At 35.3% G+C, this 12,011-nt stretch overlaps 1 protein-coding gene across 4 annotated transcripts in view; it reads right to left on the minus strand.

The window, feature by feature from the left end:
- LOC128673209 (uncharacterized) overlaps positions 1-12,011 on the minus strand; it is an 89,967-nt gene that overhangs the window by 28,621 nt on the left and 49,335 nt on the right. The gene's annotated exons all lie outside the window — the stretch shown is intronic.

Raw genomic sequence — 12,011 nt, forward strand, 5'->3', positions numbered from 1 at the left:
GGCGCACAAATATTTCTGAATATCAATGTGCCTCTTGCACGTGATTGTTATAGCAATGTCTATTATGCAATACAACTTATTTGTATTCATACAAATAAATTGAAAATGAAAAATCAAGTCCACAATACGACTTATGTACACATTTTTTTAACAAAGAATTCCTCAATAAGTTATACTTTTCGATGATGTGAGTACACTCACTAGAGACTCATCTACATCTTTATTTCTTAGTGAATCCTAAGAAAAAGTCTAATTATATTAAGTACCTAAGTTAGATTTTTTCTTAGGGTTCACTAAGAAGAATCCTAAAATATGATTTCTAAAATCGTTATCTGTAAAGATTTTCGTCAACACGCACAGAAATAAATCTTACTTTATTATTCTTTCTGCGCCGAAAAACGCAAAGTACGCTATTTTTTCTAAACGTCAGAGAGGCGCGCAGGTCATAGTCAATGTCAAATTTGAGTGGTGCATCTCACCCTAGGTTGACAACCAAATACGACATACAAATCCAGACTTCTGTTTAACAACTAGTTGTGAGAATTAGTAGCAAAGCGGCCGGAAGAGCTATTTGTCAACTGTCATTTCCAGATTGAAACTAGGTCCTAGACATATGTACATACAGCTTAATAGGTCAGTCAGTCTGCAAGCTGACCGTCCCTAGAGGACGTAACATCGTTGTGATGCACTGTGCATATCGCCATGTCATTAGACTATGAACGCACAAGCTAATATCTTGGGAATCAGCAAAGATGTGTGGAGTAACAAGGACGACACATTATGTGAATATAGAATAGAATGCATGGAAGATGACCAATATTAATATTGATGGTGTTATGTTTCGTTTTGGCATTTTGAAAGAACGCTACGGTGCGGCTACTTCATCTATGTGTTAATTCACAATTTCCTTACCTTCTACTTATCAATAACGTCGAATTTTACAAACGCATGTGGCACCAATACACATTCTTTGCGTAATTAATTGAATACATTAATCTCAACTCACTTTCTCAAATCGGTTAAAATCACTAACCCCAAACAGAGCATTCCTCAGAACCTTTCAGTGCTTAATGGTTTACAAATCCGGCATATTTTACTGCGCCTAGGAAACCCACCATAAATCTCCAGGGCTTATAAAACAATGCGAACATATGCCTACTTTTATTATGGTCCTCGTAACCCACTTCGAGAGGCCTTCACACAAGATTAATTTTGTGAAGATTATATACCTAGTAAGAAATAGTGCGGAATAGTTTTTAATGTTGACTTACTGATAGTAGAATTTAAATAATATTTATACAGACATCGTAGAGGTAATGAGACGTGCGTCAGGTTTTACCTAGTAGGTATGAAAATGTTATGTTCTTAATGAAAAGTTTTTATTCTTAAATTCCAATAGCAATGTAATAGAAACCAAATGTGTCATTAACCCAACTGAGCATGTATCTACAATATCAACAAACATTTTACGATCGAAACAGTGAGTGTGCTCCATTTCTTTAATATATCACAACCACTGTATCTTCCAACTAACATTGTAACTAAATAGTAGGCCATTACGATTACACATACAAAGTAAATAGAAACAGAGATGATATGAGCACGTATTACGCCTTCAAAGAAACTTTTGACAAAATCAAAAACAGATCTCATTCATAAACAATGTCGAAATGTTACTTTGATGTTACAGTTAGAACAAGCTAACGAAATAAAAATTGGCGCTCATACAGACATACCCTTAAATTCATATCGAATATTAATAAGAGTTTTCCTCAAATTTTCATCTGACAGAAAATCCCAAAGAAAAATCATAAAGTAAGAAAAATAAAAAGTCACAATTAAGTTTCTGGCCTAAAATAGTCCTTTAAAAGCAATCAAGGACTTTTTTTTATTAAGTATGATATCTGTGATCAAATAGCTACCATCTCGCATTACTTAGAACACAAAAATAGTATATTCGTGAGAATATATAAAGTTCTTGAATTAGAAGAGAGAAAAGATCAATGAAAACGAACAAAATAAAAATAGCAAGCTAACCAACAATTTTAAAAGAGAAATTCTAGAATTAAAATCCGTCTGCTAAAATAAAAAGCGAATTATTTAATTACGTCAAAACCTCGTTAAGACCTGACGGAAGCAAAAAAAAAATTAAAAGTAAGTAGAGAAAAGGAGGTGGGAATTTTACTCAACCGCACATTTTCTGCCGTTGAAAAGTGCTAAAACGCTGACGGCTGTTCTTGACGGGTACCGTTTTGTTTTTATACACTCCTTTACGGAGTGGCAAGTTTTGCAATCAGTTCACGGTTATGTAATAAATAAGATTGTCTGGGATAATTTTTTTATATAGAGAAACATATATAACTACTTAAGTTAATACTTATCCTAAGATCCTAAGTTAAGGAATCTTTAGATATTATGAAACAAAGTCCTCTGACGCGTCTGTCTGTTTGCCAGCGATAAACTCAAAAACGGATTTTCATGCGGTTGGATAGTGTGATTCCTAAAGAAGGTTCAAATGTATAATTTATTATGTTTCTACCCGATTGAAGCCGGGACGGTCCGCTAGTCTTAGTTATCTATTACAGGTTTCAAACCTTCGACTGGGGTACGAGGCACCACAGCCGTGGATGATCGGCGAGAATGAGAGAGAAATATATTAATATATTTCTGATCACGTTATGTATAATTTATTATCCAATCATACGTATCTATATTACAATTGCAATATACTATATCCCATTTGGAGAGAATTACCGTTCTAATGAGGGCTTGTAAGACACTCTCAGTCACCTCACGCCCTCAACTTTATAAATTGGTGTTCAAATAAAAGAATTCCATTGTCTTTGAGTATTGGCACAGCCAGCTTCACAAAACTTCAAATACATGGCAAATTCGCCCTTATTACAGCCGCACAGATTCTTTTGTGGTAACTTGTATGTTGTCGACGATACAATCGATTCATAGAGGCATAAAATTTTACGTCCCTCTTTGTACTAGAGACGAAATTTTGTAACTTTTTTATTATTATTAGCCACTTTTTATATATTTCTTCGAATGTCTGTTCGTTTTATTTAGTCCGCTTTGTTTGCTATCGACGAAAATGTACTCTCACTGAAGATTTTCATCTGTGACTTATTTTTGTGCGGTTCTTCTGCCTATATAAAAATAATGTCGAAGATTTTATTATATTTCTGTGACAGTGCATATCTTCGTCAACAGTTATATCTGATGAACAATGAAGATTTTATGGTAAGTATAACTTTATTTGATGAGAATTCTGTCAACTGGGTCCTACATTTTTTTATTATTGTTTTCTTTGTGTCAGAAATATCGTTACCAAAGAATTTGTATTTACAGCATGCGAGTATTAAAATTAAGAGTAATTTAGTGAGATATCATCAGTTATAGTACAATATAGTTAAGTAATATAGTATACATAATAGTTAAGTACAATATTTTTAATATAGAAAATCTACGTTAAATGTACTACGACAGCAACAAAATCATAGCATAATTTTATAGTATACTTAGTTATCATCATGTACCTAACGTACATAATGTCGAGATGTTTCTAAACAATTTGCAAGAAGACTGTGACAGTACGGACAACGGATATACTTCGAAAGCGATTGTTTCAAGACAATCGAGTCGACATCGCAGGGCTGTCGCTATTAAAATCCTATTATCGATACATCTGTCGCGAATCCTAATATTCTGCGGCATTTGCATACAATGCCAGCCATGGAACTCGAACAGATGGTCGACTGTAACTCAATAAAAATGTAATCACCGACGTGATGGCAGTTTTTTTAATTCAATTATTTTTGCACTGCCAGGCTAAACATACTGAATCGGAGGAGGTCCCTGGTTAGGTCAAAATGAAAAAAAATCTTTTATTTTAATGATTACATTGATTTGAGTCCCTGGACGTATATCTAAATACTAGCTGCGTCCCGGGGCTTCTTGTCCGTGGGAATCTCGGGATAAATATTCTACCCGTGTACAAAATTTCATAACAATTCGTCCTCACAAACTTTCGCATTTATAATATTAGTAGAATGTGGGATACTATAAAATCGTTGAGTTGTCGTCAATCGTATCGTTCCGAGTATATATAAGTCTCGAAGTTACTTTGGGGCTAACTCAATCTGTGTGATCTTTTAAAAAAATGCCTCTTTGGCATTTTAGTTCATGGACTAAAAATACATACTGAGCACAACTAAATAAAATTCAAATTTTGCCAATAACTTTTAGTATTCTGTTATTGTTGTCACTTTGCGACCCATCGCTCAATCAATTGACTGACCGACCATCACTTCGGTGGTCCACATGTCTCCAATTGAGTCCGACATTGTGTGAAATAATATATTTTTAAGGGTTCCGTACCCTAGGCTATTCTGTCTGTCCGTCAGTCACCAGGCTGAACCGTAATATTTAAACAGTTGACATGTTTTTTTGCCATTTTTTTAGGTAAGTATCGGTAGGGAACTCTTAATACGCTAGTCGGACTCGCACTTGGTCGGTTTTTTATTGCAAATATTTCGTCTCAGAGTCGCACCACAAAAACGAACTGACAATGACGTAGTTCTATTGTTATTTTTTCGGTGCTTTTAGGTCATGTCACAAATACTGGCAACTTTTCTGTACTTAAGAGCAATATAATTACTATGAGTACGGTACAATAGGATCAGCTAGCTGCCTACGCGTTGACATCGATGATCTTAGATGAAGATTAAATTTCAAACCTTCTACTACGACCTCTTTTAAATATAAAACTTAAAAGTCATGGGAGTCCAACTCGCTCTTGACCGATTTACATCCATGCTCATGCTTATGTTAATTAAGAGTATTTTTGAATAGCTTTGACTATGGCTAGCACATATACCTACCCGAATGCAACATTGAAAATATATTTTCTATATTTCCGGAAGCGCGCTTGCAAAATTGTCGTAAAAATACCCTTTATTAGACTTTACAACCACATAACCATATCGCCGGGTCGCCCACTACCTTGTACAGTGTACAGCACATAAATTTACCCAAAACCATCGCTATTACCACCGCATAAAGGTCAGTAGAGTAACTTGAGTCGACTGTACTGGTACTAGCCAGTCTTTCACAATAACACAGTAATTCCATTACACCATCAGCCTACATTGAAACAATAAGATTCACACATGGGAAGTACATTGTTAAATAAATAGCCGATGACAAAAGTTTATCAATTTTTCCTTAAGTCGACGGGACAAGATCTGAATTAGCGTGGCACAATTATCGACTATCGATGACTGCGCGACACAAGTGTTACATTGGATTCATTTGATTGCAACGCTGTTCCAAGATTGATGACCGTCCAGTTTATTGTTTCAGATATTTGTATTGTTATTGCATTACGAAAATAAATTATTTGTAATTTGACTACCCTCAGCTGTTAAGTTTTTTAATTTGTTTGCTCTCAAATGATCTGAGTGGTTCAGATCAGCATGTTTAAAAGTGTCTAGTTTCTAAAAAGATCATCAGTTCCAACCTATTGAGTATTAATATTCATTCATTCATTCATTTACATTTCCCTTTTACATTTTCAAAAGAAGTCCTGTAAAAGTAAAAGTTTAGGAAATCAGTTGAGAAAAAGAAATGTTTAGCCTATTCCAATGACGAGAAACATTTGAACTGTATAAAATTTGCAACTAAGTGCAATAGCTGAAAATTGAGCTCCCGTACTCTTGTTGGGAGAAACTGAAAATAAAAAAATAACTCATATGATAAAGAGTAACCTTATTTACTTATTGTTTTTGTTATGCATCTAATAAATAGAATATAGCACGGGTTTCCGGTTCAATTGTGTAACAGCAAATTAATTTGTAACGCAATTGGGTAATTGATTGGAGTAATTGATGACCTATTGGCGGACCCTAGATTACTTTTCGCAGTTCCATTACTTGAATTTTAACGTGGACATTAAATTTTGCTGTTCTGTACTTACAGGCTTATGGTTTATACTTTAAAAGCCTTGCCCGATTGCTCAGTCATGCTCCGTTACGTTACGACGACGCACTACGTCTACGTCACAGCTCCGTGGTTTTCTATAGATTTTGACACTGACGTACATCGAAACATCATACAATTTCTCCTTGTTCTGCGTTGTCTATCGACCTCAAAACGACGCAACGCGACTGAGCAATGGGGCATGGCTCTAACTGTATTAGACTTTCACGTTGCCACCTCTATTAGTCAGTCTTCCTTTATCATCGAGTTGCTAAAACTGGTATCACTTATTAGCCAGTAGGATATATTTTACTCTGTCTCGCGATATCTTTTTCATTCTCGCGGGATCTCTGTTGCATGATCGACCGTGGCGTGAGACTAGAGTTAGATTTTTTACTTTTTCTCCTCCACTTCGCACCGTCTTCGGCATCCTTAATTGTCCGACAACTATTTCCAATATCCGTGGAGGGAGACAATGGATTGAACGTCAATACACGTCAATGCTATTGAATACGCCGCGACTGAAGACACACGCATGTAGGACGTATGACAACCCTTCCATTGTGAAAGTTACAATGCTGATAAGGCACCGGAAAATGGCCTGCCTTCCTACTCCCGGGCTACTATTGCATGGAAGGAAGCTTTGATACGTGTGTACCCAGACGAGACGCCAAATTTTTTGATAGAATTAATCCTTCAGTCAAGTAGCGCAAAGTTGAATATTTGCATCACGTAACGAAATAACATCCGCGTGAACATTTAACATAGGTATAACCAAGTCTTGCGTAGACCGGCAAGTTACTCAGGGAACAAATGTCTGGCTATGTTGTTCTCGTCTGGCCGTGACAGAAAGGGTAAACCCAAGAAATTCTGGCCTGATGTCGTCAATGCATGCCCATGGTCTGACAACAACTGACACTCGACTGTGCGAAGTGGAGACGAAAAAGTTGGAAAACCCTGAGCTCCGACGCTTAACGGTTCCGAAACAAAAAAGAAACTAAAAATGCTCAGATGAGAGAGAGAGTCGAGGCAGATAAACTTAAACCCCACTAACTTGCTAGCACAGAGAGGGTCAGAGATTTATCTGTCCCCCTCTAGAGGTATATATCTTGTAATGTAGTCGATCATCATTATGAAGCCAGTGGGACAAAACTAATGAGACCACAAGTCAAAAACTATTTTCCGATAAGCTGTTACTAGAATCAAGTCACGTCAACGACATGATGATGAATATGTTAAACAATATTTAGGCAAGTTAAATTAGTCACTTCCTTACACAACTTAAAGCGTAATCAAGACATGATAATAAAAATTCCATGCACATAATGCTTGGTACAATAAGTATACAAATTACTGCCCTTATTTAACAGGTAGGTACATTAGTTTGCTATGTTATGATTACCTTATCTGTGCCAACTTCGGTCGCCTTCCGGCGATATAACTGCTATCTCAACAGCCTAGGCTAGGCTTTAAAACTAGAACTAACCTTTGTTGTTTGTTGTTTTAATGCCAGTATGTAACTGGCTATAAAGCAATATTTTCTGGACCAATTCCTTGGTTCTATGCGTAGATTTATAATATTTGTTCTATCATTCTATTCTACTAACAGTTAGTATATTTATTTACCTACATCTCAATTAAAGATGTGTATTTATGTATAGTGCAAAAAATGCCCAATTATTACCCAAATTTATCTATTTTGCCTTTCTGTAAAACGTTTTAGGCCTCATAAAATTACGCTAGTTAGTTCTCCAGAATGATTAATTTATTAAAACAAAATATTGCCGCAGTAAAACAATACTGATTTCTTTAAATATTTTATATTTAATCCGTGAACTAATACTATAGTGGATAGTATAACAGATTCGATTTTTGTCGATTCTGTAAGTAACTTCATTCACTAACCCCTGAATTGAGCAGTCAAAAGAAAAAGACAAGGCTTCTGGCTGGCAAATAGAAGCCTATTTGACTCACTAATTCAATCTTTGACTTATGCCGTGGAAGATTCCAAACAAAGCCGGTTTCCAATCAACACAAATTGGCTATTTTCCCTGAAAACTGGCTCTATTATGAAACCTGGCTGAACAAACGGTCGTTGGCGAGAGAGTGAGACGGAAGACACAATGTCTTTTTACTTGGTAGAAATCTATTGAATGGTAATACCTTTCAAAGTTACTGTAATTAAAAGAACTACATTGTAATTTCTATTTAAATAACTGCAAAAAAATAAAGATTTGAATTAAGTAATGCAAATTTTATTTCCTTTTATAATTCAAGAATGTTCTCAAATTCAAGAAAGTTTTAAGTAGCTACGTACATACATCTACTCGACATATATGAGAGTTTGAAATTGGCAATCTTGGCACACAGATAACAAATAATTGTGTTTTCTTCCAATTTATGCTCTAGATATAAACCACATTTCGTATTGTGCCGAAGAAACGTATCGATAAAACCCATTCCGAACGATTTTCATGATATAACTATTAAACAGTTTTAGAACGTAATTCTCATAAAATAATAATATAAGAATCTTCGAAAAGTTAAAATTATTTAAAAATTAACTTTTCCAAAAAAATCTACTGGTGAAACTGAAGTTTGACACTCACATTTTATCTCCAAGCTGAATCATTTGGCCTAATACAATTACAAAGGAAATTAAAATATCAGGTACATGTCGATATGTAACTAAAATACCAAATATGGTAATAAACATAGATATAATATCATTTTTATTAAATATTTCAAATTCGGTATATAAATAAATATAGAGGGACAAATCACACAGTAAATTCGAGACCAATTCCAGTTTGTTTTTATAGGATACTAACTCAACGATACTATATTCTATAACAAATATATATAGATAAACATCCAAGACCGAGGTCAATCTGAAAAAGATAATTTTCCGTCTAGACCTTACCGGGGTTCGAACCCAGGATCTCCAGTGTGTCTCCCGCATGATGCTTTAGGCCACGGGGGATATTATGGTTACCTACCTATATCAAATGTAATGGATTTTTTCGTAAATCTTCCATCGGAAAAGGTAAGAGCATTAAGGGTGGCCACAATTATTCGCCTAATTATATCGGGAGCGGTAAATCCCGGTAATTTAATTTCGGGTTAGCCTCTCCAGGGGTAATGTAGCGATCGACCTACGCTATCTATCCAACTGATTGGGTTTTCTATGGGGTCATGATTATTTAGTATATTTATGTAAGGATGTACTGGAATTCCTTATATAAACTCACACGCAGCATAAAGCATCACTAGACTAACATCATAATCATGGGGTGCCATTTTCATATTGAAGTTTGGAGGTCAGCATACGGAAACCCTCGCGGCTTAGGGCCGCTATTTTCAATTGGTTGTAACTAAGTTACATCCAATCCCTTATGTCAACTAAAAAAAAAAAAGAAAACTAAACTAGACTAGCATGACAACTATATAGTTTCCGTGTGTTTCAGATGTGACTTTACAACCGGCCGCCTCACTGACGTCAACCCTCCTTGGGAATGATATTGTTGCCTATCCGCAGCCTGGACCTTTTGTCCCTTAGTCGCCTCGTACGACATCCACGGGAGGATATGGAGTGGTCCTATTCTAGGACGCAATCACACGACACACACGGCTTTGGCTAGTGTTATATAAGAGCGTAACGAGATCTTGGTATGTACCTAATGAATTCGTAACAGTTCTAGTTGGAACAACCTTGGTGAGTTCTACGAATGATATAACAATAGCCGTGGCAGCCTCCCACGATCTTATCAACGAAACTATGAGCTCTAAACACAGGTGGCGATACAATTTGAACCTCATTTTACTAAATACGTACATAATAACGTACCTACCTAATGTTTTGGAAGTAAAGTTTCGAATTAAATTAATGGAAAACACCCATTAAGAATACGTTTGCATCGCGGCTCTTTTGAACTGCAGACACATTTGTGATCACAGGTACAAATGTTTGCCTGCTCTGGGAATCGAACCTAGGACCTCCAGATAGCGAGAGGGCGTGGTGACCTCTACCCCACGGAGGTCGTAAATTTATAAGTCCATGTTTTATATTTTTTACAAAAGCACAATTGTTCGTTCAAATTTAAATTTAGAATCTTTTGTCACGCATGATGAATACGCGAATCATGAACTCTGAACTCAGGCAAAGGGATGGTGATTGGCGAGTTAATTAACCGGTATTTTCCGAAATGATCCAGATTCCGGCGGGTCGACGGCCACATTATTTACCGGCTATCTCCTCCTGTCGCTATAAATAATCGAAGCGAAGGTAAACGGTCTATATTAATCTGATCTGATTTGAAAATGGAACACGGTGTTATTTTTTCAGGCAATAAGAACAATAGCATTCACGTCAAAGATTATTTTAATAATACCTTTGCGCCGTTCAAATCTTATCTCTTACCTGAAAAAAAAAAACAGAACATTGAGAATAGCTTGAATTGGTTAAATTTAAGAAAATAATAAATGACCAAATCAAATATCAAAAACAAAATCTACCTAGATTAGACTAAAATGAATTTACAACACATACAAAACTAGAAGCCAGGAAAAAATTACAATCATTACAGGATAACAATAAAGATGAATATGCAAAGCCTAACTATTTATATAGGAATTACAAAGTCACTGGTATTTTTTTCAAGTCATAATTATTCCGAGTTGAGAAATATACAATCTTATTATAAAAAATCTCCAACAATGGGTTAATTGATTTACAGCCTATTAGTACGAGTATGACCTTAATCATTACATGATTTTAAATTGATGTAAATGACATCAGAACAGATTTTCCTGGACTACCAGTTAACCTCTGATTGAAACAAATCCTAGATGGTTATGAAGATTGACGTATATTCTTCTTATATTGGACCGTCTACTGAATTTAGAGAATGCCTTGTATCATTTATCCACCTATTGATAACTTTTAAGTTGAAATAAATGATATTAATGTTACTTATGCCCAGAAGAAACCAATTGCAACGTAAAAAATTGTATTGTTTAGTTTTGCAAATTTGCTAATAAAATATGGACTTGGATGCAAAATTGTCTTGCTCTAGACAAATACATTATTTTGTTGTTTTATCGCATTTATTTACATTGGCTCCTTTCAACCGTTTGTTTTGCCTTAATATGAGAGTCGCCTACAGTTTTTGTTTCCATTAGTTCTTTTATTTTTAAACTATTTTACCATCATTATCATCAACCTGGACATTATTTCAATTTCATTCGATATGACCTCAAATCGTATTACAGCTGTACTTTGAACCAAAACATAACAGAAGTGATCATGTTGCTTGCTTGACACAAAGAGGTATCGATTTCGAATCGAGTATTTAGTTAACATGCGTCTACGCATTCTTAGTCGATGACCGCTGCATTATAAAATTAACATTTTACGTGTGTGCCTTTGTTTACGTTGTTGAGTTATTTATATGCCCTACTACCAACAATTCATTCACTTTACTTCAATCGAGAATGAGAATGTAATTTCATAGAATCGTAATGTTATAACACAAATAACAACGATTTATGTAAAATATTGAATCGACAGCGACGGAAAAAAATTTTCGTGCTCATTCCCTTTATAAGCTTAATTACGAAGTTATTATAAAGATTATTACTTCATATTAACATGTTAATATATATGTTACAAACAACAACATAACACATACTGGTATTTTAGACATTATTTCCTTAGCGTATCGTCAGTTATTAGTTTATGAGTAATATATTATGTACAATGAAACGTTTAAATGATTAAAATATCACCAACAGGCAGCCAGCAAAAAAGCGCATTGTAACAAACTGCATTTGAATGCATGTGCACACTATCAGCAAACTGAGACAGACGCGACGCGAATGAACGTAGCGTAGTTTGTATGTGTTTTTTTTTTACTACAAGTAAAAACTACAATATTTGTGTACGTCGATACCGCCAAAGTTTGGGGTACTAACCGCCGATAGTGTGGATCCGGCGTTATGAAGACGACTTTCTGTCGCCGCAGTGA

This window comes from Plodia interpunctella, chromosome 10, assembly GCF_027563975.2.
Source record: "Plodia interpunctella isolate USDA-ARS_2022_Savannah chromosome 10, ilPloInte3.2, whole genome shotgun sequence".
In the NCBI taxonomy this organism is placed as follows: Eukaryota; Metazoa; Arthropoda; class Insecta; order Lepidoptera; family Pyralidae; genus Plodia; species Plodia interpunctella.